This window comes from Heliangelus exortis, chromosome W (assembly GCF_036169615.1).
Source record: "Heliangelus exortis chromosome W, bHelExo1.hap1, whole genome shotgun sequence".
Lineage (NCBI taxonomy): Eukaryota > Metazoa > Chordata > Aves > Apodiformes > Trochilidae > Heliangelus > Heliangelus exortis.
Genome location: NC_092453.1, coordinates 1,741,607 through 1,769,466, shown reverse-complemented (window position 1 = coordinate 1,769,466; position 27,860 = coordinate 1,741,607). Strand labels below are relative to the sequence as shown.

The 27,860-nt window shown below is 42.8% G+C and overlaps 1 long non-coding RNA gene across 1 annotated transcript in view; it reads left to right on the top strand.

Moving 5' to 3' along the window:
• The window catches only part of LOC139789206 (uncharacterized), a 38,280-nt gene extending 13,078 nt beyond the window's left edge, over positions 1-25,202 (top strand). Inside the window, exons 2-3 of the long non-coding RNA XR_011723071.1 lie at positions 21,549-21,677; positions 25,079-25,202. This is a non-coding gene — a long non-coding RNA (uncharacterized lncRNA). The remainder of the gene's footprint in view (positions 1-21,548; positions 21,678-25,078) is intronic.
• Positions 25,203-27,860: the final 2,658 nt, after the last annotated feature.

Sequence of the window (27,860 nt, the reverse complement as noted above, 5' to 3'; positions counted from 1 at the left end):
TGAATTTTTATGGGTTTTGATAATGGAGACGTTTACATGGCACCAGACCTGCTAGCACGGGATAGTGCAGAATTATCCAGGAGAAGGAAAAGTAATTTTGGCTGGGAGTTGGCAGGGCTCATCGTCAGGGCTTTAAACTAGGTTTGAAGGGGGAAGGAGATAAAACTGTGACCACTAGAGATGAGCCTAAGAGTGGCATGGTGACGCTAGGGGCGAAACTGATAGCTCAGCTCAATAAAAGATTTTACCCCACTAGGGAAAGAGCCACTAAAAGATGCCCTGGGCCCTGAAGAGAATCATAGGCCAACAGGAAAATGTGTGTACAGATAGATATAAGCCCTGCCAGTAAGGCTGCTTACAAGGCGGCACATCTCAGATGCCACTATGCAAATGCACGAAGCATGGGGAATAAACAAGACAAGTTGCACATGTCTGCCTGCCTTCAGGGCTATGATGTTATTGGTATCACCGAGATGTGGTGGAACAGCTCCTATGACTGGAGCGTGGGGATGGCTGGGTATAAACTTTAGAAAGGACAGGAAAGACAAAAGAAGAGGGTGTGTCACCCTCTATATCAATGACCAGATGGAGTCCATGGACCTCCGCCTGGGAATGGGTGAGGAGCTGACAGAGATCCTATGGGTCAGGATTAAAGGCAAGTCAGGGGCAAGAGGTATCATAGTAGGGGTATGCTACAGGCCACCCAACCAGGCTGACCAAGTGGATAAGGCTCTCTTTATACAGATAGGAGCTGCTTCGCACTCACAAGCCATGGTCCTCATGGGGGACTTTAATCACCCCAACACCTGATGGAGGGACAACACAGCAAAGCACCAGCATTCCAGGAAGTTCCTTGAGTGCATTGATGACAACTTCCTCCTCCAAATGGTAGAGGAACCAACCAGAAAAGGAGCTTTGCTAGACCTTGTTCTCACCAACAGAGATGGGCTGGTGAGAGATGTAAAAATCTAGGCTGCAGTGCCCATGGGACTGTAGAATTCAAGATCCTTAGGGCAGAAAGGAAAGTGCGAAGTAAACTGATGGCACTTGATTTTAAAAGGTCGATATTCAAGGATCACCTCCTGCATGTCCAGGACCAATGTGTCCCAATGAAGAGAAATTATAGAATCATAGAATCAGACGGGTTGGAAAGGACCTCTGAGATCATGGAGAAAAGGAGGCTCAAGGGAGACCTTATCGCTCTCTACAACTACCTGAAAGCAGGTTGTAGCAAGATGGGTGTTGGTGTCTTTTTGCCGGGAAGAGCGCAGTGGACAACACACAGATAAATATAATCAAAGTATTGCCGTTTATTGAGAGTAGCGGTAGCCCTTTTATACACAGTCAGGCTGATAACATAATATAAGCATATTGCTGATTGGTAAAACACATTCTTCATATGCCACAGAGCACTATCCAACTGGTTAAATACAACTCTTTATGTGTTGTCTATGCCATGCTTTCTCATCCTGTTATTCTTCTTTTCTGCTGCCAACTCCCTTATCTTTTGCACGCAGCTGATCTTTTAGTAACCTTGCAGCTGGTTAACCTTAGCTCACTCTGGCTAATGCTAAATAGTCAGGATTGCTCACATGTCCATTCTCTTCCAAAAACTCTCCAGCAATTCCCCCTTCTTGTTTTGGAGCAATCCAGACTTGCTTCATCACGCGAGATAAGATGCTAGTGATACATCGTTATAAACAACATACTAATAATACAAAAGCAATAATAACTAATATAATTGATAAGCCTTGTCTAATTAAATCCTTAAGCTATCCCCCTATCCCTAAGCGGTTTAACCATTCATCTAACCCAGTCTGTGCAACAGTTAATTTTTTCATGTTATCTTAATCAATTGTATTTGGTTGTGAATCGACTCCGAATGATCAGACAAGTTCATGTGACACATCCCATCAAAGTCTTCACAAACATGACCTAAAAGCTAACAATAAAAAGTCAATGGCAGCACGATTTTGTAAAACTGCATGTCTGACACTATCAACATCTTTTAGCATCTGTGTTAAAATATCAGAAGTTAAGTTCATCTGCTTAGCAGTGCAACAGGCTAGTTTGTGTATATCGCCAAGGGCTTTTCCTGCTGCTACGTGTGGGACAAATGAAGCAGCAAGAACCCTTTCTGCTGTACCCCAAATTTCAAATTTTTCATTACATTCTGGGCCCAATTGTTGTATTGAGCATTTTGATCGAAAGTGTTGTTTACTTATTAGTGCTCTCATGAGGTCATGAGGGTATATGCTCTTCCCCCCCCCCCCCCTTTTGTTTTCTTTTTTTCTTTTCTCTGCTGTGGTGTCTGCAGCAGGGCTCACTTTCTGAGCAGCAGCAGTGTCTGTGGGGGTAGAGACAGCAGCTGCAGCTGTAGCAGAAACACTGGCGATGCTGGCCAGCCTTATCTGAGTTGTGCCCTTGCGTGAGGGGGGGGTGAGAAGCGGTTGCGGAGGCAGGAGTGGGGGTGCTCCCTGTACCAGGGGCAGCTCTCACTCTCCGAACAGCAACTCTTGGTCTCCGAAAAGGCATACTCATTCTCATGACTGTGGTTTTTGTCTTACTCCTCACCAATATATGAGAAAAATTAACAACACCCACCAGAAGATTCAAAAATGAAATGCTATTGTTACTAAAATCTGGTGGAATCAGCCCAAAATAAGATGAAGTAGTACAATCTCCCAAACCAAAACTGCAAGTGTAATTACCAAGTTTTTTATCTCTGTATGAAACACCAGTGCACCATGCACCACAATATACATCAGTATTGAGGACCATATTGCAATGATGGTTCTTAAGCAGCTTTACCTGCTTCTAGCATTCGCTCAGAAGCTTCTAACAATTGAGCTGCTGTAGCACCTTTTGGGACTAGTCCTAACACACGTTTAGTTTTCTCATTAGCATTGTCATATGCTGACATATCAAAAAATTTTGTTTTCATCTCTTCTGACAAATCGGGATGTGATGTTATCACTGAATATAAGTGATCCACAAATTCTGAATATGGCTCTGCTCCCCCCTGTTTAATATTTGTAAAAGAGGGGATTGCTTGTGCAGGATCATGCACAGTTTGCAAAGCTTTATACGCCATGTCTTGTGAAAGTTGTAACACTTCAGTTTGAAACCGTGCCTGCAAATCTGCGCATACAAAAGGACCAGTGCCCAGTAACATTTGTGCTTGCACTCCGTATAATGCATCGGTGTTCTGTCTAGGAATCGCAGCTGCATTTTTACACAGCATTTGCCATTTATGATGAAATTGCAGTTGTTGAGAAGGAGTTAACAGAGTATTAATGAGCATTTCTGTGTCATATGGCGTCAACAATTGAGCAGTAAAAAGATGTTGCAAAAGAGATTAAATGACAATTTCAAACCGTACTACGTAATGGCAGCTTTGGCTTCTTTTATCATTTTCCAGTCTAATGCAACCCATTGACCTCCTCCTCCTGGTCCCATAATCACTGGAAAAGCCATCGGACCCATATTGGGAACCATTTCTCCTTCAACTATAGCATTTTGAATAATTCCCTTCCACCTAGTTACTGGATCCACACTCCCACCGTCCCCTCCCCATGTTGGATCTGGAAGAGGTGGAGCAGTGGATGTTAAAGGGTTAAGGGAAGTAGGAGCAGGAATAGGGAATGGATCAGGAGGTAAAAATGGATTAGTGCCCCTGGGTTGTTCGGGATGTTCCCCGGAGCAAAAACTAGGGGGTTTTTCAGGGGTATACTCATCCTTGGTTTCCAGTTCTTTCCGTTTTTTCAGTAGTTCCCTTAGTTTCTTGCCTCTGAGTCCCAGTTCTTCCTTTGGTTGTTGCTCTATAGCAGGCATTGCCAGTGTTGACAGGGGAAGCGGAGGATAGATTGATGTCATCGGTGGTTGAGAAGATAAATCAGGCAGTGGAGGTGGAGAGGAAGGCAGCGGCGGCAGAGCGGCCGGGAGCCGCGGCAGACGGGCGGGAGGAGGGGGGTCTGCATTCTGAGATTCCTCTCCCGCGTTCTCTGGCTTATCTCCCTCTGGGTCCTCTGACGATTCTGGTGGCGGCGGTGTTTTTGGTCACTTTTGGTTTTGCATCTCGGTCCCATTTTTACTCTTCGGCAGAACCACAGGGTCAAATGGCACAGTTGGCTGAGCTTGAATCAGTATAGCCCCCGCAGGTGCTGGTGGGGGTACTTTAGGTGTCTCAAATAACTGTTTAGAGGTCGAGTCCATATTTTGAGCATTTGTCGATAACTGTTTAGAGGTCAAGTCCATGTTCTGAGCATTCGTCGGTACTGGTAGATCAGGCGTTGAGGCAGCGAAGGCTGAGGCTGCTGCTGCCCTCTCACTTTTCATTTCTTTTAATGTGTCTCAGCCTCCATAATGTGGCTAATTTTCCAGCCTCCTTAGACCCTTTGCTAATTTCATCCCATAGGGACTTCCCAATTTCATCCCACATTTCCATAAGAATAAGGGGTGGAAGGCTAGCAGCTAGGGATGGATTGTGACTTTTGGAATAAGGTGCAGTGAGAAGCAAGTGTAGGAGGATTTGACCTGCACAGTTGCAGCTTGAAAAGGTGTTCGATGTTTTGGTATTTTATTTAAAGTTGTTGTGTGTGCCAGAGTCAATACCAATGTGATTCACTGTCACAAAGCTGGGGGTCCTCTGGTGCCAGGATGGAATATGTGGGTTGAATCACAGAATCACAGAATCATCCAGGTTGGAAAGGACCTCTGAGATCATCAAGTCCAACCCTTAATCTACTACTGCTGTGGTTACCAGACCATGGCACTGAGTGCCACATCCAGTCTCTTCTTGAAAACCTCCAGGGATGGAGAATCCACCACCTCCCTGGGCAGCCCATTTTAATGCCTGATCACCCTCTCTGTAAAGAATTTCTTCCTAATATCCAACCTAATCCTCCCCTGGCAAAACTTAAGACCATGCCCTCTTGCCTTACTGATAGCTGCCTGGGAGAAGAGACCAACCCCCACCTGGCTACAACCTCCTTTTAGGGAGTTGTAGAGAGCGATGAGGTCTTCCCTGATCCTCCTCTTCTCCAGAGTAAACAACCCCAGCTCCCTCAGCCATTCCTCATAGGACTTGTGCTGGAGTCCCTTCACAGCCTCGTTGCCCTTCTCTGGACCTGCTCCAGCACCTCAATATCCTTCCTGAACTGAGGGGCCCAGAACTGGACACACTACTCAAGGTGTGGCCTCACCAGCACTGACTACAGGGGAAGAATCCCTTCCCTGGGCCTGTTGGCCACACTGTTCCTGATACAGGCCAGGATGCCATTGGCCTTCTTGGCCACCTGGGCACACTGCTGGCTCATGTTCAGCTTCCTGTCAATTGAGACTCCCAGGTCCCTTTCTGCCTGGCTGCTCTCCAGCCACTCTGTGCCCAGCCTGGAGCTCCCCATGGGGTTGTTGTGGCCAAAGTGCAGGACCCGGCACTTGGCCTTGTTGAACCTCGTCCCATTGGAATCAGCCCAACTCTCCAGTCTGTCCAGATCCCTCTGCAGAGCCGTCCTGCCTTCCAGCTGATCGACACTCCCCCCCAACTTAGTGTCATCTGCGAATTTGCTGATGGTGGACTCAATCCCCTCATCTAAATCATCAATGAAGATATTAAACAGAACTGGGCCCAGCACTGATCCCTGGGGGACACCACTAGTGACTGGCTGCCAATTGGATGCAATTGAAACCAGCTAGAGTCTGTTTCTCTCCTCAAAATTCTTTTTTTAGTTGTTTGGTTCTTATACTATATAAGTAAATAAGTATATAAGTATATAATACTATATTGGTCTGAGCCAGGTATACACTCCTCCCATGCTGGTTTGGTTAACTAAGAGACACACATTTATGCTCTCTTAATGAATTCAAGGAGAAAGATTTACACCACCAGTTGATCCACTCCACTCATTGATCCAACCATTTTGATATGAAGAAGCCTTGAATATAATTCTTTGCAACAATAAAACCTTATAGACGACGATAAACCAAAACTATGGTAAACCCTTTATCAAAGCGTTATCAAAGGTACAGCCTCACCTTGAGTACTATGTGCAGTTCTGGGCCTCACAATTTAAGAACAATGTTAAGGTCCTTGAATACATCCCGAGGAGGGCAACAAAGCTGGTGAAAGGGCTGGAAAGCATGCACTCCGAGGAGCAGCTAAGGGCTCTGGACTTTTCTAGTTTGGAGAGTAGGAAGGGAAGGGATAACCTCATTGCTCTCTACAGCTTCCTGAGGAGGGGGAGAGGGAGGTGTTGGTCTCCTCTCCCTGGTATCCATTGACAGGATGCATAGGAATGGCTTGAAGGTGCACCAGGTGAGGTTCAGACTTGACATTAGGAAACATTTCTTTACTGAGAGGGTGGTCAAACACTGGAAGAGGCTTCCTAGAAAGGTGGTTGATGCCCAAAGCCTGTCAGTGTTTAAGAGGCATTTGGACAATGGCCTTAAAAATGTGCTTTAACTTTTGGTCACCCCTGAATTGGCCATGCAGTTGGATTAGATGATCTTTGTAAGTCCCTTCCAACTGGAAATATTCTATTCTCTTCTGTTAAAAATAAATGAAATTCTAAATGGTCTGTGTTATTGTAACAGCTATAATAACGATATTTGAAAATTGTGTGTTCTGGTAGTGTGTGTTTAAATAATAATGGCCTTCCAGTTGTCTTTTTTTTTAAAAATGTAAATCCCTACATCCTTTGATCTGTTAAGTGAAGATCTAGGGAAGGAAATAGAACTCTATGAGGTTGTGTAAGGATTCTGTATAGCCTCTAGAAGGTGCTACTGGTGAAATGAGCAAGAAACTTTCTTTTTACTATGTGTGTAAGAAGGAGCAGAACTAAATGAGGATGAAGAAAAGATGTAATTTAAAAGGATAAATTAGTGCTTCTGGAACTTAATGACATCAGTGTTTTGTGCTAGGACAGAAAAATCCCCATCTGCTCTCTAAACAGTTTCCAGTAACACAAATGAGATATGACTATTTAATACTGTCACTTGAAATTATTATCTTTCAAAAAAAGTTAAATGTGCACTACTGCATATCTTAGTAGTATGTCCCCTATGCTTATGAGGCAGGAATACAGTAACCAGGTTCACATATTGGAGACTACAGCTGAATCTTCCCAAAGGAATGCAACAATCAATTGTATGAATGGGTCGCCTACAAATTTATTCTCTTAAAGCTCTCCTGCTTTCATGAGTACCACTATAGCATATAACGATCCACTTTGTACCCCTCTCTTTTTTCCAAAATAAAGTCACAAACCAAATCCATCAAAATTTTCGGTGGGTTGGGAGAGTAAAAGAGACTAATTAGTGTTTCAATGTCTCTTTAGATTTCCTGTTGTGACAGTTCTGGATTTGTTATGGATTGCCTACCCCCCACCACAGCAAATTGATAATCAGCTTATCTATTATGCTTTTTATTTAAAAGATCTAAGGGCAGATGAAGTGCTCAGATTTCAATCCCTTTTTCCTATTGGCAGAACCTAGTCAGGGTTCTGAGAAATAATTTTCAGAGTAGTAACTTCTGAATATGAAATTTTTTCCAAGATACATGTTTCAGTACATCTTTCTGAATATGTGTAATATTCTCACATTCAACATGAACTATCAGCCTAATATTTCATTAATAAAAACATAATTTTAATTAATTAATAATGAGGAAAATTTGATACTATTTTTGGCTTCCCCCCAGAGTTAACAAATTAATTATTTGTGGTTTTGCTGTAAAGTATAACTCAAATTGCTTTGTTTCTGTCATTGTTCATAAACACTTCCATTATTGTATAACAAATTATTCAGAGTATCTAGAGTAGTCTATTATTTCTTGAGTGGATTTATTTTAAGAAGTACAACTTGAATAATAACTATGAAGAAAATAATACATTTAGAGCTTAATGATATCACAGAATCAGAGAATCACAAAATCACAGAATTTTCACAGTGGGAAAAGACCTCTAAGATCACCACGTCCAACTGTCAACACACTGCCCCCCCCCCCCCCCCCCCCCAATAAAATAAAACAATCTTTATCAATATCTGTATCACCATGCCCACTAGAGCATGTCCTGAAGTGCCTCATCTACACGGTGTTTAAATACCTCCAGGGATGGTGACTCAAACCACTTCCCTGGGCAGTCCATTCTAACACATAACTACTCTGTCAGTAAAGAAATTCTTCCTAATATCTAGTCTAAACCTCCCCTGGTACAACTTCAGGCCATTTCTTCTAGTCTTATCATTGTTCACTTGAGAGCAGAGGCCAGCACCCACCTCCATACAACCTCCTTTCAGGTAGTTGTAGAGAGCAATAAGGTCTCCTCTCAGCCTCCTCTTCTCCAAACTAAACATTCCCAATTCCCTCAGCCTCTCCTCTTAGGACTTGTTTTCCAGACCCTTCACCAGCTTGGTTGCCCTTCTCTGAACTTGTTCCAGCAACTTTCTTGTTCCAGTCTTTCTTGTAGTGAGGGGCCCAGAACTGAACTCTGTAGTGAAATGAGGCAACCAGGTGCCACTAATTGCCAGGTAGTGGGCATGAGCTTGTGTTAAGCCCACCTGTGCCTGATTAGGGCGGGCCCCTACTGCGCATGAGCAGGACTGGGGGGCCAATAAAAGGTGAGGCTTGAAGCACAGGCTCAGCTCACTCTTGAGCAAGCCAGCAGAGAGGTTAGCTGTTTTTGTGGCAATAGCACTGATGCAGGCTACTCAACCCTGAGGGCAATAGACTCGCAGCACTATTCGTGAGTTTCTGCTGGAACACCTGGTTGGACCTTAGAGCATCGTACCCTAAGAGAGGTTCATCTTGCAACAGAACTCAGTACTCGAGATGCGTTCTCGCCAGTGCTGAGTACAGGGGCAAGATCACTTCCCTTCTACTAGCCACGCTTTTCCTGATAGAAGCCAGGATGCTGTTTGCCTTCTTGGCCACCTGGGCACACTGCTGGCTCATATTCAGCTGACTGTTGACCAGCACCCCCAGGTCCTTTTCTTCCTGGCAGCTTTCCAGCCATTCTTCCCCAAGCCTGTAGCATTGCATGGGGCTGTTGTGACCAAAGTACTTGGTCTTGTTGTGTAGGAATAAAGGCAGCATGTATTGATAGCACAGAACAATTGATGGAGACAGGCTGGTTATCACTCAAACCATGGAGTGAACCTAGCCCCGGGCATACTGGATAAGCACGGGACTTTCTGCAGATGCAGACCCCCTTGCTTACAAGTATGCTAGATAAGCACGGGACTTTCTACAGACTCCCTTGCTTGCAAGATCTCCTGAAAAACAGATGAGTGGTGTAAAACAGAGGTTGTTATCTCCCTACCATGTAACTAATCGCGTAGTAACATGCTAACTGTAACTAATCAATCAGGTAATTCCATATGTTATGCGAGATAAGAACAAGGTATATAACTGTGTGTAAGAGTACGAATAAACGGAGTTAGTTTGCATCAAACTGTTTCCCCGTCCTTCGTGCGGCAAATGGTGACCCCGACGTGATGCTGGGCGTGACGCCGGGGAACTCGACGTAACGCCGGGTAGAAGTTGCTGAAAGAAGCATCCAGCTGCAGTCTCCGATAACGTCGAATAGGCTGAAAGGAAGCCTGGAAGTGGGTGGCCACCCCATTTTGCACCTCCTCGCGATTGGCAGGTGAGATCGGAGAAACGTTGATATGGGTAGTCAGAGTTCCCATGAAGAAAAGGACGTTTATAGACTTATGAGAGAACTGTTGCTTAAGCAACAGAAAGAAATCTCGGATCATGAACTTAAGCTCATGTTAAAATGGGTTCGTGATAAATTCCCAGATGTTACTGCTGTTACTATATTTAAATCTGAACTGTGGGATAAAGCAGGGGTCCGTTTATGGGACCTGAGCACGCGAGAGGATCAGGAAGCGATCAAACTCCTTTTTTCCTGGCGAACAGTATTTGAAGGGGTTAAAGCGCGGGAATCGAGACGAGCAGATACTCCTTCTGCCGCTTCTGCAGTTCCCAGCGCCCCTCCGCTACCAGAGGGAAGAGCGCAGAAAGACACTCCCCCTGTCAGAACTGTAGCCAAAGTAACCAGCCCGGATTTGCCAAGCGACGATCCGTCCGAGTCCGATCCTTTCGATCCGGGGGGAGAGCCAGATCTGTTTCCTGATGATCACGATCCATACGCGATGCCACGCGGCAGGGTGCTTTCGGATCTACAGGCTGCCCGCAAATATACTGGACACATGCGATCTCAAAGGACAGACCATTGAAACAATGTAAACTTAAAAACGGGTGTCAACAAGTTGTGTTAACAGGTCTTATTGACACAGGCGCCGATGTTACCGTAATCTCCCAAGCTAAGTGGCCGAGCCAGTGGAAATTAATTCGCACTGCACAGCCACTAGCAGGAATAGGGGGAATTGGTAACAGTTATCAGAGTGAAGATATTATTCAAATCATTGGTCCAGAGAACAGGGTAGCTAGTATTAGACCTTTTGTATTGCCAGTGCCATTGAATCTGTGGGGAAGGGATGTTTTGTCACAATGGGGATTGCATTTGGAAACGGGTTTTTAACAAGGGTCACTGTAGAGGGGCGTGAAATCCCACAATTAACCTGGAAAACACAGGATCCAGTGTGGGTGAACCAGTGGCCCTTATCAGAAGAAAAACTTAACGCCCTAGAACAATTGCTACAAATTCAATTAAAAAAGGGACATATAGTCCCAACTTTCAGTCCGTGGAATACTCCTATTTTTGTAATTAAGAAAAAATCAGGTGGTTGGAGATTATTGCATGATTTACGAAAAGTTAATGATGTTATGGAGCCAATGGGAGCGTTACAACCAGGTCTCCCCTCACCAACAATGATCCCGCGGGAATGGAATTTGATTGTTATTGATTTAAAAGATTGCTTTTTTGATATTCCTTTACATCCTGATGATGCACCTAAATTTGCCTTTTCTGTGCCTAGCATTAACATGGGAGCACCTCTCAAACGCTACCATTGGACGGTCTTACCTCAGGGCATGAAAAATAGCCCCACAATTTGCCAGTGGTATGTGGCCAAAATATTGGCCCCAGTACGTCTTGAATTTCCAACTGTAATATTGTATCATTATATGGATGACCTGTTAATTGCTGCTGCCGCTGAGGGTGAGTTACAAAAAGCAATAGAATCTGTGTTAACTGCCATCGATCAGGCAGGTTTGAAAGTTTCACCAGAAAAAATTCAAAAACAGGCCCCCTGGAATTATCTAGGGTGGAAAATTACCAATCATTCCATAATTCCGCAAATGCTATCGATTAATACTCAGATAGCCACACTGCACGATGCTCAAAAACTTTTGGGATCTATTAATTGGTTGCGACCCCTTCTGGGTATTTCAAATTCTGAATTGGGTCCTTTATTTGATCTTCTTAAAGGAGACGCAGATTTACTGGCTCCTAGACACTTAACACCCTCTGCGGAATCAGCATTACAAAGAGTTTGCAGAGCCATCGAACAGAGGCAAGCTTCTCGGTGGGACCCTAATTTATTCTTTCAATTAATAATTTTAGAGGATGGTGTAAAATATTGTGGCATGATTTTTCAGTGGGACACCACGCTTACAGATCCATTGTTGATTCTAGAGTGGATTTTCCTGCCTAATCAATCCTCTAAAACTATTTTACAGCGGCCAGAGATGTTTTCTCAAATCATTATGAAAGCCAGAGAGCGACTGTTAACTCTTTCCGGCAAATCTTTCTCTACAATTTATATGCCTGTTACTGAATTGTATCTTTCTTTTCTCCTACAGAATTCACTTCCTTTTCAGATTGCCGTACAGGACTTCACGGGACAATTTTCAAATCATTTTCCTCCGCATAAACTCTTTCGCTTGTCCTTTTCTCTTGCAGAAGTTCCAAAGAGAAGTGAAGTTCCTTTACAAGCAGTTACTGTGTTTACAGATGGTTCAGGTGCCTCTCATAAAGCTGTAGTTGTATGGAGAGACCCTGAAACCAAGGATTGGCAATCTGATATCACCTTCCACCCAGGTTCTCCTCAGCTTGTTGAATTAGCAGCTGTGACTAGAGCTTTTTCTCTTTTCAATAACCAGCCTTTCAATATTATTACAGACTCGGCTTATGTAGCAGGTATTGTTCACCGAGCAGAAGCTTCAGTGCTCAGAGAAATTTCCAACTTGCAACTGTATAATCTGCTCAGAGCACTGATTGATCTTATCAACAAACGGCAACACGCCTTCTTTATTATGCATATTAGGTCTCTCAGGTTTTAATGTTTCTCTGTTTGCTGACTTTTCAACTGGATCTTGCGAAGCAAGCCCTTCACTTGGAAATTGTTCAGCAGAACTGATTTTGGGGCTGACAAAGTCACTTCCCTGGGATCCACAAGAATTAAATCTATTGGGGTCCCAGGCAGTCGGCAATGTATCAGGAAACTGGACACCTACTTGTATAGTCTTTGGTCCTAAGTATGCTGCTAGAGCATACCCTGATACCTGGCCGGACATCAGTCCTACATCTGGAGATTATAGACTGGGATCAGGATATTGTGGGTACAATGGGTCCAAGCCAATGCCGGTGATAGGGAATACACATAATCCAAAAGCTAACATTAAACTTATTTGGGTTAGAAAAACTGCTAAGGCTTTGCCCCCCACAGTGTTTTTGATCTGCGGTGATAGGGCCTGGCAAGGCATTCCACGTAATGCGGTAGGTGGACCTTGCTATCTAGGCTCATTAACCCTTTTTGCTCCTCGCTATGCTGAATTAAGGCAGATAGTTAACCCTATATATCATGCTCGTAACGCAAGAAGTCTTGGCCTCACACCACAGTGTGATGATAATGTTAAGCTTTTAAATGTAGCTGCTAGAACTGCTTTAGCTCTTTTTATTCCTGGTGCTGCCGCAGGAAACGCGCTTACTAACCTCGCTAGATTAGCATGCTGGGCTGAAAAGCAAGCAAATATTACTACTGAAATTTTAGATAATCTTTTAGTGGATCAAAATAGTTTGCGACACGCTTTATTGCAAAATCGCGCTGCTATAGATTTTTTATTGTTAGCCCAGGGTCATGGCTGTCAGGAGTTTGAAGGCATGTGCTGTATGAATCTCTCTGATCATAGTGACAGCATCCACGCAAGCATCATGCAGTTGAAGCATCACACACAGAAGATTCAGCAACAAATAAACCCCCTCGGTGATGCTTTCACAACCTGGCTTCATGATATGGGACTTACAGGATGGCTTTTATCTTTTGTTAAAATTCTTTGTTATACTGGGTTTGTAATTCTGATTTTGCTTTTGTTATTGCCTTGTCTTTTTCAATGTATCCAGCGAATACTTGATAGAACTGTTTCTAAAATTTTTCTTGTGCAACAGAAGGGGGGAGATGTAGGAATAAAGGCAGCATGTATTGATAGCACAGAACAATTGATGGAGACAGGCTGGTTATCACTCAAACCATGGAGTGAACCTAGCCCCGGGCATGCTGGATAAGCATGGGACTTTCTGCAGATGCAGACCCCCTTGCTTACAAGTATGCTAGATAAGCACGGGACTTTCTACAGACTCCCTTGCTTGCAAGATCTCCTGAAAAACAGATGAGTGGTGTAAAACAGAGGTTGTTATCTCCCTACCATGTAACTAATCGCGTAGTAACATGCTAACTGTAACTAATCAATCAGGTAATTCCATATGTTATGCGAGATAAGAACAAGGTATATAACTGTGTGTAAGAGTACGAATAAACGGAGTTAGTTTGCATCAAACTGTTTCCCCGTCCTTCGTGCGGCAAATGGTGACCCCGACGTGATGCTGGGCGTGACGCCGGGGAACTCGACGTAACGCCGGGTAGAAGTTGCTGAAAGAAGCATCCAGCTGCAGTCTCCGATAACGTCGAATAGGCTGAAAGGAAGCCTGGAAGTGGGTGGCCACCCCATTTTGCACCTCCTCGCGATTGGCAGGTGAGATCGGAGAAACGTTGATATGGGTAGTCAGAGTTCCCATGAAGAAAAGGACGTTTATAGACTTATGAGAGAACTGTTGCTTAAGCAACAGAAAGAAATCTCGGATCATGAACTTAAGCTCATGTTAAAATGGGTTCGTGATAAATTCCCAGATGTTACTGCTGTTACTATATTTAAATCTGAACTGTGGGATAAAGCAGGGGTCCGTTTATGGGACCTGAGCACGCGAGAGGATCAGGAAGCGATCAAACTCCTTTTTTCCTGGCGAACAGTATTTGAAGGGGTTAAAGCGCGGGAATCGAGACGAGCAGATACTCCTTCTGCCGCTTCTGCAGTTCCCAGCGCCCCTCCGCTACCAGAGGGAAGAGCGCAGAAAGACACTCCCCCTGTCAGAACTGTAGCCAAAGTAACCAGCCCGGATTTGCCAAGCGACGATCCGTCCGAGTCCGATCCTTTCGATCCGGGGGGAGAGCCAGATCTGTTTCCTGATGATCACGATCCATACGCGATGCCACGCGGCAGGGTGCTTTCGGATCTACAGGCTGCCCGCAAATATACTGGACACATGCGATCTCAAAGGACAGACCATTGAAACAATGTAAACTTAAAAACGGGTGTCAACAAGTTGTGTTAACAGGTCTTATTGACACAGGCGCCGATGTTACCGTAATCTCCCAAGCTAAGTGGCCGAGCCAGTGGAAATTAATTCGCACTGCACAGCCACTAGCAGGAATAGGGGGAATTGGTAACAGTTATCAGAGTGAAGATATTATTCAAATCATTGGTCCAGAGAACAGGGTAGCTAGTATTAGACCTTTTGTATTGCCAGTGCCATTGAATCTGTGGGGAAGGGATGTTTTGTCACAATGGGGATTGCATTTGGAAACGGGTTTTTAACAAGGGTCACTGTAGAGGGGCGTGAAATCCCACAATTAACCTGGAAAACACAGGATCCAGTGTGGGTGAACCAGTGGCCCTTATCAGAAGAAAAACTTAACGCCCTAGAACAATTGCTACAAATTCAATTAAAAAAGGGACATATAGTCCCAACTTTCAGTCCGTGGAATACTCCTATTTTTGTAATTAAGAAAAAATCAGGTGGTTGGAGATTATTGCATGATTTACGAAAAGTTAATGATGTTATGGAGCCAATGGGAGCGTTACAACCAGGTCTCCCCTCACCAACAATGATCCCGCGGGAATGGAATTTGATTGTTATTGATTTAAAAGATTGCTTTTTTGATATTCCTTTACATCCTGATGATGCACCTAAATTTGCCTTTTCTGTGCCTAGCATTAACATGGGAGCACCTCTCAAACGCTACCATTGGACGGTCTTACCTCAGGGCATGAAAAATAGCCCCACAATTTGCCAGTGGTATGTGGCCAAAATATTGGCCCCAGTACGTCTTGAATTTCCAACTGTAATATTGTATCATTATATGGATGACCTGTTAATTGCTGCTGCCGCTGAGGGTGAGTTACAAAAAGCAATAGAATCTGTGTTAACTGCCATCGATCAGGCAGGTTTGAAAGTTTCACCAGAAAAAATTCAAAAACAGGCCCCCTGGAATTATCTAGGGTGGAAAATTACCAATCATTCCATAATTCCGCAAATGCTATCGATTAATACTCAGATAGCCACACTGCACGATGCTCAAAAACTTTTGGGATCTATTAATTGGTTGCGACCCCTTCTGGGTATTTCAAATTCTGAATTGGGTCCTTTATTTGATCTTCTTAAAGGAGACGCAGATTTACTGGCTCCTAGACACTTAACACCCTCTGCGGAATCAGCATTACAAAGAGTTTGCAGAGCCATCGAACAGAGGCAAGCTTCTCGGTGGGACCCTAATTTATTCTTTCAATTAATAATTTTAGAGGATGGTGTAAAATATTGTGGCATGATTTTTCAGTGGGACACCACGCTTACAGATCCATTGTTGATTCTAGAGTGGATTTTCCTGCCTAATCAATCCTCTAAAACTATTTTACAGCGGCCAGAGATGTTTTCTCAAATCATTATGAAAGCCAGAGAGCGACTGTTAACTCTTTCCGGCAAATCTTTCTCTACAATTTATATGCCTGTTACTGAATTGTATCTTTCTTTTCTCCTACAGAATTCACTTCCTTTTCAGATTGCCGTACAGGACTTCACGGGACAATTTTCAAATCATTTTCCTCCGCATAAACTCTTTCGCTTGTCCTTTTCTCTTGCAGAAGTTCCAAAGAGAAGTGAAGTTCCTTTACAAGCAGTTACTGTGTTTACAGATGGTTCAGGTGCCTCTCATAAAGCTGTAGTTGTATGGAGAGACCCTGAAACCAAGGATTGGCAATCTGATATCACCTTCCACCCAGGTTCTCCTCAGCTTGTTGAATTAGCAGCTGTGACTAGAGCTTTTTCTCTTTTCAATAACCAGCCTTTCAATATTATTACAGACTCGGCTTATGTAGCAGGTATTGTTCACCGAGCAGAAGCTTCAGTGCTCAGAGAAATTTCCAACTTGCAACTGTATAATCTGCTCAGAGCACTGATTGATCTTATCAACAAACGGCAACACGCCTTCTTTATTATGCATATTAGGTCTCTCAGGTTTTAATGTTTCTCTGTTTGCTGACTTTTCAACTGGATCTTGCGAAGCAAGCCCTTCACTTGGAAATTGTTCAGCAGAACTGATTTTGGGGCTGACAAAGTCACTTCCCTGGGATCCACAAGAATTAAATCTATTGGGGTCCCAGGCAGTCGGCAATGTATCAGGAAACTGGACACCTACTTGTATAGTCTTTGGTCCTAAGTATGCTGCTAGAGCATACCCTGATACCTGGCCGGACATCAGTCCTACATCTGGAGATTATAGACTGGGATCAGGATATTGTGGGTACAATGGGTCCAAGCCAATGCCGGTGATAGGGAATACACATAATCCAAAAGCTAACATTAAACTTATTTGGGTTAGAAAAACTGCTAAGGCTTTGCCCCCCACAGTGTTTTTGATCTGCGGTGATAGGGCCTGGCAAGGCATTCCACGTAATGCGGTAGGTGGACCTTGCTATCTAGGCTCATTAACCCTTTTTGCTCCTCGCTATGCTGAATTAAGGCAGATAGTTAACCCTATATATCATGCTCGTAACGCAAGAAGTCTTGGCCTCACACCACAGTGTGATGATAATGTTAAGCTTTTAAATGTAGCTGCTAGAACTGCTTTAGCTCTTTTTATTCCTGGTGCTGCCGCAGGAAACGCGCTTACTAACCTCGCTAGATTAGCATGCTGGGCTGAAAAGCAAGCAAATATTACTACTGAAATTTTAGATAATCTTTTAGTGGATCAAAATAGTTTGCGACACGCTTTATTGCAAAATCGCGCTGCTATAGATTTTTTATTGTTAGCCCAGGGTCATGGCTGTCAGGAGTTTGAAGGCATGTGCTGTATGAATCTCTCTGATCATAGTGACAGCATCCACGCAAGCATCATGCAGTTGAAGCATCACACACAGAAGATTCAGCAACAAATAAACCCCCTCGGTGATGCTTTCACAACCTGGCTTCATGATATGGGACTTACAGGATGGCTTTTATCTTTTGTTAAAATTCTTTGTTATACTGGGTTTGTAATTCTGATTTTGCTTTTGTTATTGCCTTGTCTTTTTCAATGTATCCAGCGAATACTTGATAGAACTGTTTCTAAAATTTTTCTTGTGCAACAGAAGGGGGGAGATGTAGGAATAAAGGCAGCATGTATTGATAGCACAGAACAATTGATGGAGACAGGCTGGTTATCACTCAAACCATGGAGTGAACCTAGCCCCGGGCATGCTGGATAAGCATGGGACTTTCTGCAGATGCAGACCCCCTTGCTTACAAGTATGCTAGATAAGCACGGGACTTTCTACAGACTCCCTTGCTTGCAAGATCTCCTGAAAAACAGATGAGTGGTGTAAAACAGAGGTTGTTATCTCCCTACCATGTAACTAATCGCGTAGTAACATGCTAACTGTAACTAATCAATCAGGTAATTCCATATGTTATGCGAGATAAGAACAAGGTATATAACTGTGTGTAAGAGTACGAATAAACGGAGTTAGTTTGCATCAAACTGTTTCCCCGTCCTTCGTGCGGCATTGTTGAACCTCGTATTACTGGCCTTAGCCCATTGATCCAGACTGTCCAGGTCCCTTTGCAGAGCATTCCTACCTTCAAACAGATCAGCACTCCCACCCAATTTGGTGTCATCTGCATACTTGCTGAAGAAGCACTCAATCCCCTCATCTAGATGACTGATAAAGATATTGAAAAAGACGAGCCCCAAACCTGAGCCCTGGGGAACACCACTGGTGACAAGCCACCAACTGGATTTAATTCCATTGGCTGCAACTCTCTGGGCCTGTCCAAGCATCCAGTTTTTTACCCAGCAGAGCATAGACATGTCTATGCAGGTCACCTGGTCATAGAATGAGACCAGGTTGGTCAAGCAGGACCTGCCTTTCCTGAACCCGTGCTGGCTGGGCCTGATCCCCTGGCTGTCCCGTACTTGCCATGTGAGCGCACTCAATAGGAACCTCTCCATAATTTTTCCAGGCACCAAAGTCAGACTGATAGACCTGCAGTTCCCCGGATCCTCCTGGGACCTCCCCTGTTAACCAAGACTGTTGATAAATGATGGAGAGGCTTGGTGAGCTCCTCTGCCAGCTCCCTCAATACTCTCAGGTGGATCCCATCTGGCCCCACAGACTTGTGAGTGTCCAGGTGCCATAGCAGGTCATTAACTGCTTCCTCCTGGATTTTGGGGGGGTTTGTGCAGCTCTCCTTCATTATCTTCCAGCTCAGGGGACTGAATACCCTTGGGGTGGCTGGTCTGACTAATGAAGACGTAGGCAATGAAAGCATTAAGTATTTCAGCCTCATCCTTGGCTGCAAGGTTTCTCCCCACATCCAATAAAGGATGGAGATTCTCCCTGGCTCTCTTTTTATAGTTAATGAATTTTTTAAAACTGTTTTTGTTGTCCCTTATGACAGTGGCTAGATTGAGCTCCAGATGGGCTTTTGCCTTCCTAATTTTTTCTCTGCATGACCTAATTAGGTCCCTGTACCCATCCCAAGATGCCTGCCCCTTCTTCTAAAGGAGGTAACTCTCCTTTTTTTCAGCCAGGCCGCTCATATTCCCTGCCATTTTGTCTTATGGCACCTGGGGACAGACAACGTGCTCCTTCTTGAACAATGTCCAGCCTTCCTGGACCCCTTTGTCCTTCAGGACTCTCTCCCAAGGCACTCTCTCGACCAGTCTCCTAAACAGGCTGAAGTCTGCCCTCTGGATATCCATGGTGAAGGTTTTGCTAACCCCGCTCTTTACTTCACTACATATCAAGAACTTCACCATTTCATGGTTGCTAAGCACAAGATGGACTCCGACCACTACATCTCCCGCCAGTCCTTCCCTATTTGTGGACAGTAGATCCAGCAAGGCACCTCCTCTGGTAAGCTCACTTACCAGCTGTGTCAGGAAGCTGTCTTACATAAACTCGAGGAACTTCCTAGCCTTTCTCTTCTCTGCTGTGTTATACTTCCAGCAGATGTCTGGTAGGTTGAAGTTCCCCACTAGAACAAGGTTTAGCTAACCCGCCTCCTTACTTCACTAAGGATTGAGAACTTTACCGTTTCATGGTCGCTAAGCATAAGACAGCCCCTGACCACTGCATCTCCCATCAGTCTTTCTGTGTTTGTGAATAGCAGATCTAGCGAGGCACCTCCACCGGTAGGCTCACTTACCAGCTGCTTCAGCAAGTTATCTTCCATACACTCAAGGAACTTCCTAGCCTTTCTCCTCTCTGCTACGTTATACTTCCAGCAGACGTCTGATAGGTTGAAGTCCCCCAACAGAATATCATTTGATAAATTGCACAGAATACATTTCTAACCTCCCCTGGAATAAATCAGGGCAGCCTTAGGTTATTTTACCAGTAGCTAACTCTGAACAATTAGGTCATTCTTATACTTGGAAGAAATCAAATGCAGAAAAACTTAACTTCCATTCTTTTTCCCAGACATGGAGGAGAGGGCAAGCTGCCTGGTGCACTGAATTCATGGAATGTGCAACTCTTGGACCCAAACAGGCTATCACGCATTGGTATATTATGCCTCTTTTTTTTGAAGCATCTCTTATGAAAGTTAATTAAAACCTCCAGTGCATTGCTACTTTATATTTGAAAACCACCATTAAGCAATAGCTTAGAATTTTGTGTTGTAGTTAACAAGACCTTAAAAGCAATTTTATTGTAGTGTCAGATTATTTGCTAACTGTCTGGGACATATTGCATGTACTGCAGACTTACTGACTTGATCAGAAGTTTCATTCTGGATGCAGGAATTTCAGGCGGAGAGTTTAGTGCTGGGCCGGCAATTAACTGAATGACAGATGCTCTCTAATAATCCCCCTCTCCTCCCTGATAAAGAAAGGAGATAGAATAAGGGAGAGAAAGTTATGAGTTGGAAACTAAACTACACAGCTTTAACAAAACAGTAATGATAAAAAGGAAAAATTATTAAATATATACAAATATACAGAAAACCGATACCACGTTACTCCCCCCTTTCCCCCAATAATGCTCACGTCACCACTGAGGCTGCAGGGAAGCCCTGGAAAAGTCCACGCTGGACTCCTGGAGTCGGCAGCAGTTGGGAGCTGGAGGCAGGAACACACAGATTCAGGCTGGTATGCATCAGGACCATAGGCAGACGAATGGATGGAATCCTCCCAGGATGCTGAAGCAAACAGGAACAGGCGTAGAAGGGTTGAAGGGAAGGGTGAAGGCAAGGGCAAAGAGTGAAGGGACTTGATCCTCATGATCCCTCAAATTTATATTGAGTATGACACTTGTGGGATTAAATACTCCATTTGGTCAGTTTTGGTCACCTGTCTTGTCTGCTCCTCCCCAAAGGAGGGTTGTAGTTTTCACCTCTTTACTCCCCTTCTCTTTCTGGAGCATAAGATATTCCTCAGAACCGAGCAATGGCTTTGGTGCTGCATACTGTTCTCTAGTCATAACTGTAAACATTGAGCATTATCGGTCCTAGAAGTAGACACTGAGAAACTTGCTGTTAATTTCAGCAAGTACAGCTATTTAGAAGAGACTTAGTTGAAAGCAAAATTACAAGACAGAAAATTAATTCTATCCTGGCCCAAACCAGGACAACATTGCAGAGTAATTATCAAGAAATATGTTATAGTTTCAGCTAAAATTATATTCTTCTGTTTCTTACACATTTTATCATATTATTTGTCTTTAAATTAACCAGAAGCGAATAATTGAAAATTTTAAATTGTTGGTGATTCAACAGATGAAAGCCAGACAAATTTCTATTAAAATCATAATAATCATGCTGTCCTTTTGTATATTTTTACTTGAACCTATGAAAATGACCAGGAAAGGAGAATGGAGCACTCTTATATATTTTCTTCCCTCTGTTATGTCAATATTACTCCTTTTTCTGTTGCACTTCTTCCTTTCCCACATCCCATTTCTTTTCTCAAGTCTTCCTTACTTTTTTCCTCAGCGGGATTAATTATTATTATTACCATCTTGCATTCCTGTTGTTTCTCCCCATCTATAGTTACCTTAACGACTTGGACCGCATAGCAGATTCGGCCTATCTGCCAACTCAGCAAGATGTACTTAGAGTTCGAGTCCCAACAACAGGGATCATTGAATATCCATTTGACTTACAAAGCGTCATTTTCAGGTAGAAAAAAAGTTTAACACCCGTTTGCTTTGTTTCTTTTGTTTTCTTTTACATTAGTAATACCATATATAGGATATTGGTTAAAAGTGAAAATTGTCCAATGTTTCTGAAATTTGAGCTTCTTCATGTTAATTTAAATTTTTTTTCATCTATGATGGAACACTGGAGCTCCATGCCCAGTCAGATAGTTCTTATATCCTAGGAGTAAATGAAACATGGTGAGATGATTCACATGACTGGAGAATCATGATAGAAGGCTATAGGCAGGGGAGAAGAGGCAGAGGAATCTCACTTCACGTTAAGGAAAACCTTGAATGTATAGAAGCCAACTGTGGTTATTGTGGTAGCCCTATTGAATGCTTTGGGTCAAAATCAGAGGGGTTTTCTCCAAGGGTGTCCTTACAGTGGGCATCTGTTACCGACCCCCAAACCAAGACGATGTGACTAATGAAGCGATACTCGGGTTGATCAGGCAAGCTTCGTGTCAACAAAACCTGGTCCTTATGGGAGACTTCAATTACCCAGACATTTTCTGGAAGAACAACACTGTACCTCAGCTGACATCAGTCAAGTTCCTGGAAATCTGTAGAAGACTGCTTCCTCACACAAATGTTGGATGTGCGAACCAGGAATGGGGGCACAGATGGACTTACTACTCACTAACCAAGAAAAACTGTTCTGGGATATCTTGGTTATTGACAGACTGCTGCAGTGAACACAATATTGTGGAGTTTGGAATACTGCTGAGCACAATGAAGGTTATTTCAAGAACAAAGGTTTTAGATTTTAGAAGAGCAACCTTCAGCTCGCTTAGGGTTCAGTTGGAAGGGATCCCATGGGAAGCTAGTGAGTGCTAGGAGCTTTTCAAGAACACTCTCCTAGTTAAGCAAAACCAGTTCATCCCCTCTAAAGGCAAGGAGTAGGAGGAGCAAGTGACCCCCATGGCTTAACTGCAGTCTTCTGGGTCTGCTCAAAACCAAAAGGGAAATTTACCAGAGGTTGAAAATTGCAAGGCTGTTACCCAGGGCAATGCAGAGAAGCAGTTAGGAAAGCAAAAGCTCAGCTTGAGCTATATTTGGCTAGAAATGTCAAAAACTTCAAGAAAGGGTTCTTTAGATATATTAACAACAAGCAGAAACAGAAGAATAATATTGGCTTGCTATTAAATAGGAGAGTTGAACTAGTCACCAACAATACTGAAAAGGCAGAGGTTTTCAACACCTTCTTTACTTCTGTCTTTATCAGTGCTGTTAGGTCCTAGGCCACAGGAACAAAAGTTCAAGTTGATGCAGACACTGACCCCCAGTCAGTGAAGGAAGAGTTGGTGTGTCAACTATTAGAGGAGCTTGACCCGTACAAATTGATGGGTCCAGATGACATCCAATCTAGGGTGTTGGGAGGAACTGGCTGATGTTGTTGTGAAGCTGCTCTCCACAGTCTTTGAGAAGTTGTAGAGATCAGGAGATGTCAGTGAAGACTGGAGGAAGGCTAATGTCACCCTCATCTTTAAGAAGGGTTCCAAGGAGGACCCAGGCAATTATAGACCCATTAGCCTCACTTCAGTCCCTATGAAAGTCATGGAGTGAATCATCCTGGGGACTATCACAAGTCAGTTGAAACACGTGATTGGGAAAAGTCAACATGGATTTATCAGGGTCAAATCATGCCTAACAAACCTAATTGCCTTCTATGACAAAGTAAACTGCTCGGATGATGCAGGATGAGTGGTGGACATCTACCTGGACTTTTCCAAGGATTTTTATACAATACTCTGCAGCCTCCTCCTAGAGAAACTGACTCAGCATGGCCTTGACGAGTGGTCTGTGCAATGGGTGGGGAACTGGCTGACAGACCATACCAAGAGGGTGATAGTAAATAGTTCCTCCTCCAACTGTCAACTGGACACAAGTGGAGTACCCCAGGAATCCATATTGGGCCCAATGCTGTTTAACATCTTCATAAGTGACCTGGATGTTGGGATTAAGAGCACACTGACGAAGTTTGCTGATGACACCAAGATGAGTGGAGAGGTTGACACCCCAGAAGGGAGAGCCACCCTCCAGGATGACCTAGACAGACTGGAGAAGTGGGCTAAAAGGAACTTCATGAAGTTCAACGTAGAGAAGTGCAAGGTCTTGCACCTGGGAACACTTGGCTAGAGAGCACCCCTGTGGAAAGGGACCTGGGGGTCTTGGTGGATAAAAGGCTCAACATGAGCGAATGGTGTGCTGCAGTGGCAAAGAAAGCTAACAGGATGCTGGGCTACATCAAAAAGGGTATCACCAGCAGAGGCAAAGAAGTCATCATCCTGCTCTATTCAACACTTGTCAGACCACACCTGGAGTATTGCATTCAGTTTTGGTCCCCACTGTACAAAAAAGATGTGGACAGGCTGAAGAGGGTACAGAGAAGAGCCACGAGGGTAATCAGAGGACTAGAGCACCTGCCATATGAAGAGAGGCTGAGGAAACCTGGTCTATTCAGCCTTGAGAAGAGAAGGCTGAGGGGATACCTTATTACAATGTTCCAGTACTTAAAGGGCAGCTACAAAGAAGATGGAGACTCCCTGTTTACAAGGAGTCACATGGATAAGACAGGGGGCAATGGGCACAAGTTAATCCTGGTGAGTTTCCAATTGAACACAAGAGGAAAATTTTTCACTCTGAGGACAGTCAGATATTGGAATGGTCTCCCAGGGGAAGTGGTGGATTCCCCCACTTTGGAAAGTTTTAAGTCTCAGCTCAACAGGGTGCTGAGACATCTCACATAAACAATAATATTAGAAGGGTTGGACCAGATGATCCTTGAGGTCCCTTCCAACCTGACATTCTATGATTCTGTGATTACCAGCTGTTGTTAAAGACGTCAAGAGGATGTGAGACAAACGGACTTGTCTTTGTCTGAAGGTATTTAATATTGATATAAAAGCAGAAAGTAATTTTTCAATAAAATGTATATCAGTTTTGTTATGAAGAATAGCGTATGAAATGTAAAGGTACCACTTCTGTACTTGATTTTTAGAGAGAAGGGATTTTTTAAGTTTAATATCACTCCTACAAATAATTTTCCCCACAGCTCATTTTGAGTCCAAATACCATTGCTTAAAGAATAACTGTGCAATTATAATTTCAAGTTAGACACCCACGTGTCTAGTTGCATTGAGACCCATAATGAATTGGGAGTACACTCTGACAGCAAATTTCAGACTAAAAAGCAAATATGATAATCTGTTTAGTAACAACACATTGCATTAGTCTTCAATACAAATTGTAAAATTTTTAAGAAAAAAACCCCAAATTGTGTTTCCAATGAAATTCTTGAATTGAGTGTTCCATATGTGATTGTATATTTATCTGCTAAGATATTGGTGGATTTTGATGTGGTCATTCTTAATTTTGCAGAATGGTGGATGTAGGAGGCCAACGATCAGAAAGAAGAAAATGGATACATTGCTTTGAAAATGTCACATCTATCATGTTCCTAGTAGCTCTCAGTGAATATGATCAAGTGCTTGTGGAGTCAGACAATGAGGTAAGCAAGCATCAGCGTAAAATCAGCAGTTTTTAAGAAAAAATAATTTCACTAAAATTAATTTTAAATTAATTTTAAATTTAAAATTTGATTAAAGCACAAGTTTGTAGAGAGCTTCAGTAGAAATGTGTGCTTTTTTACATAATTATTTATATATTACATTTGTTGGACCAATAAATTATAATCATAGATTGAATACTCCATGCTAAACAGCAAAACTTAAAGTTTTTAGTTAAGACATTTTCAAAGCAGTTTGGCTTGTCCCATCCTGGTTGTTTTCCAGAAGTCTACTAGCAGTTGTATGCAAGTACATGTAATGAAATGGGAAGTTCTACAGGGATTAAGAGAGTAATCTTTAAATAATATGACACAAACTGATCTCCTCCGTGGAGTTTCAGTGGAACCTATTTTGTGTTAATAGTAGAATAGACAACTGTAGAGAAATGTTCTTATTGTAGCTATTTGCATAGTTAGCATTGCATAGCAGAGCCATAAAAATAGACAGTGGGAAGTAAAATTCATAGGTTTTTTGCTAGAACAGACCCTAAAGTAGTCAAGTTCATTCCATTGACTTAAAGTGTAAGTTTTATATTGGCTTTTATTTTGTACCTGCATTGCTATTTCAAAGAATAGCAAAAGTAAGAAACTCATGGTTGGTGATGTATGAACCAAGCAGGCAAAATGTGGTAGTACGCAGTGTTTTGTATACAGATTTACAAAGTAGGGAGGAAATTTAGTATTTGAATTTTTTTTCTTTCATGAAAACTATCCCCGTTATTCATCAAACTTACGTGAGATAATCACCAGCACTGTTCTATGCAAGTTTTTTACATTAATTTTTAAAAGTTAGATGACAGAAATAAAGCATTTAATGTTCTTCATAACTGTTTATATGTGTTGATTTCATTGTTTAAGAGAAGGGTTGACATAGCAAAGTAAAACATATGTTCCTGGGCAGTCATAATTGTATTCTCAACTTTCTTCAGGTTTTGTTTTTGTTTTTTGTCTTTTTTTTTAAGAAAGACTGGAAGCTCTGAAAGCTTTTAAGTTTATACTTTTCCCATAAAAGAAAGAAATCTCATTACATTATTCATATCATCAGACATCTCCTTATAAAGTACCTGAGTTGCAAAGAAGAAATTTTAAGTTGCTTATATAGTGAATACATCTTGTAATTTACTTTTGTATTCTATTTTTGGGTTTTTTTTAAAACTTTACTATTATCAGAATGTTTTTCTTTTGTTTTGTAAGACATAAATCTTTGATGTTGTGGTCCAGACAGTAATGGAGTCTGACAACATGTTATAAAACAAGACTATTGAGGAAGTAAGAAAGATGAACAACAGTTCCCCCATATAGTGATTCATCCAATCACCAATAGCAAACACAGGATCATAAGTGATGCCATGGCTCTGGTGTACTGCCAATGACATTTGGTATCTGAGTCATCTGGCAAAAACAGCCAATTGTGCAAATGCCTTTTGAATGTGGAAAAAAGAGTTGCAACAACACAAGTCAGGGGGCAGAGTACTGGCAGTCTGTCTAAGCTGCCATTATTTTTCAAGGGGCAGGGTGTCAGGAGGCAGGGTGTCACTTCCACCCCTTGATTCTCTCAAATGATCACTTGACATGGAGTTATAGGCTAGGATGTTATTTTGGCAGTTTGTTAGTTATATAATAAACTAGGTGAGTTTGGTGTTCCAACACCTTAAGGGTATAAGTTACATAGAGGTTGAAAGCTGGTGCATCATGAGATGTGTACTATAGAATCACCTCTATCAAGTAGCAGTTGCTCAGGCATCTGGGAAGTGATTACTACAGCATCTTCCCTATTGCTACAAGAAAGACTGCAAAAGAGATTACAACCAGAATCCACTTATATCTAGTGGCCCCAACTCGGGTCTGGGAATGGCTTGACCATGACTGGAAAAATGCTTTGCAACACAGTCTACAACCCCATCTGCTGATATGAAACAAAACATGAACAGTGACAATACACAAGATAATTGGTCACAGGACAGATCATAGCCCATAAAGTTCTAGAGGATGTAGAATTCTGATCCATTTTTTACCATGGCATCAGTGCATAATCGGTGGTTGAAACATTAGCCCTTATAGAGTAATATCTGACAATAGTTTTAGGTTCATGGCCATACAATTCCAACAATACCAACATTCCCACCACAGGAACTACTTGTTGCCCAGATGCAGGATGTTGCTTTTAAATCCAACAATCAGTTCCTTTTCTGACATTCGACAGTGCCTGAAATGTGTGAATTAACAAGTCAGGATTCCAACCATCAAGGTTCTGGTGGACTGTCCCTAAGAACAGTATACACAGCATATTCAAAAGAGGGGCTTGCTTGAAATAAAAGACAGTAGTACAAATAAAACATCTACAATAAACAGCAATATAGCAGGAGGATTTTTTCAGATTTTTGTCATTGAGATAAAGACAGTTTAATAGGTAAAGCAAAAGCTGTGCATGCAAGCAAAGCAAAATAAGGAATTAGTTCACTACTGCCATTGACAGGAAAATGTTTAGCCTTTTCCAGGAAAGCAGGGCTTCATCACGTGTTAAGTTACTTGGGAAGACAAACATCATAACGCTAAATGTCCCCCTCCCCTCCTCCTTCCCCCAGATTCTTGTGC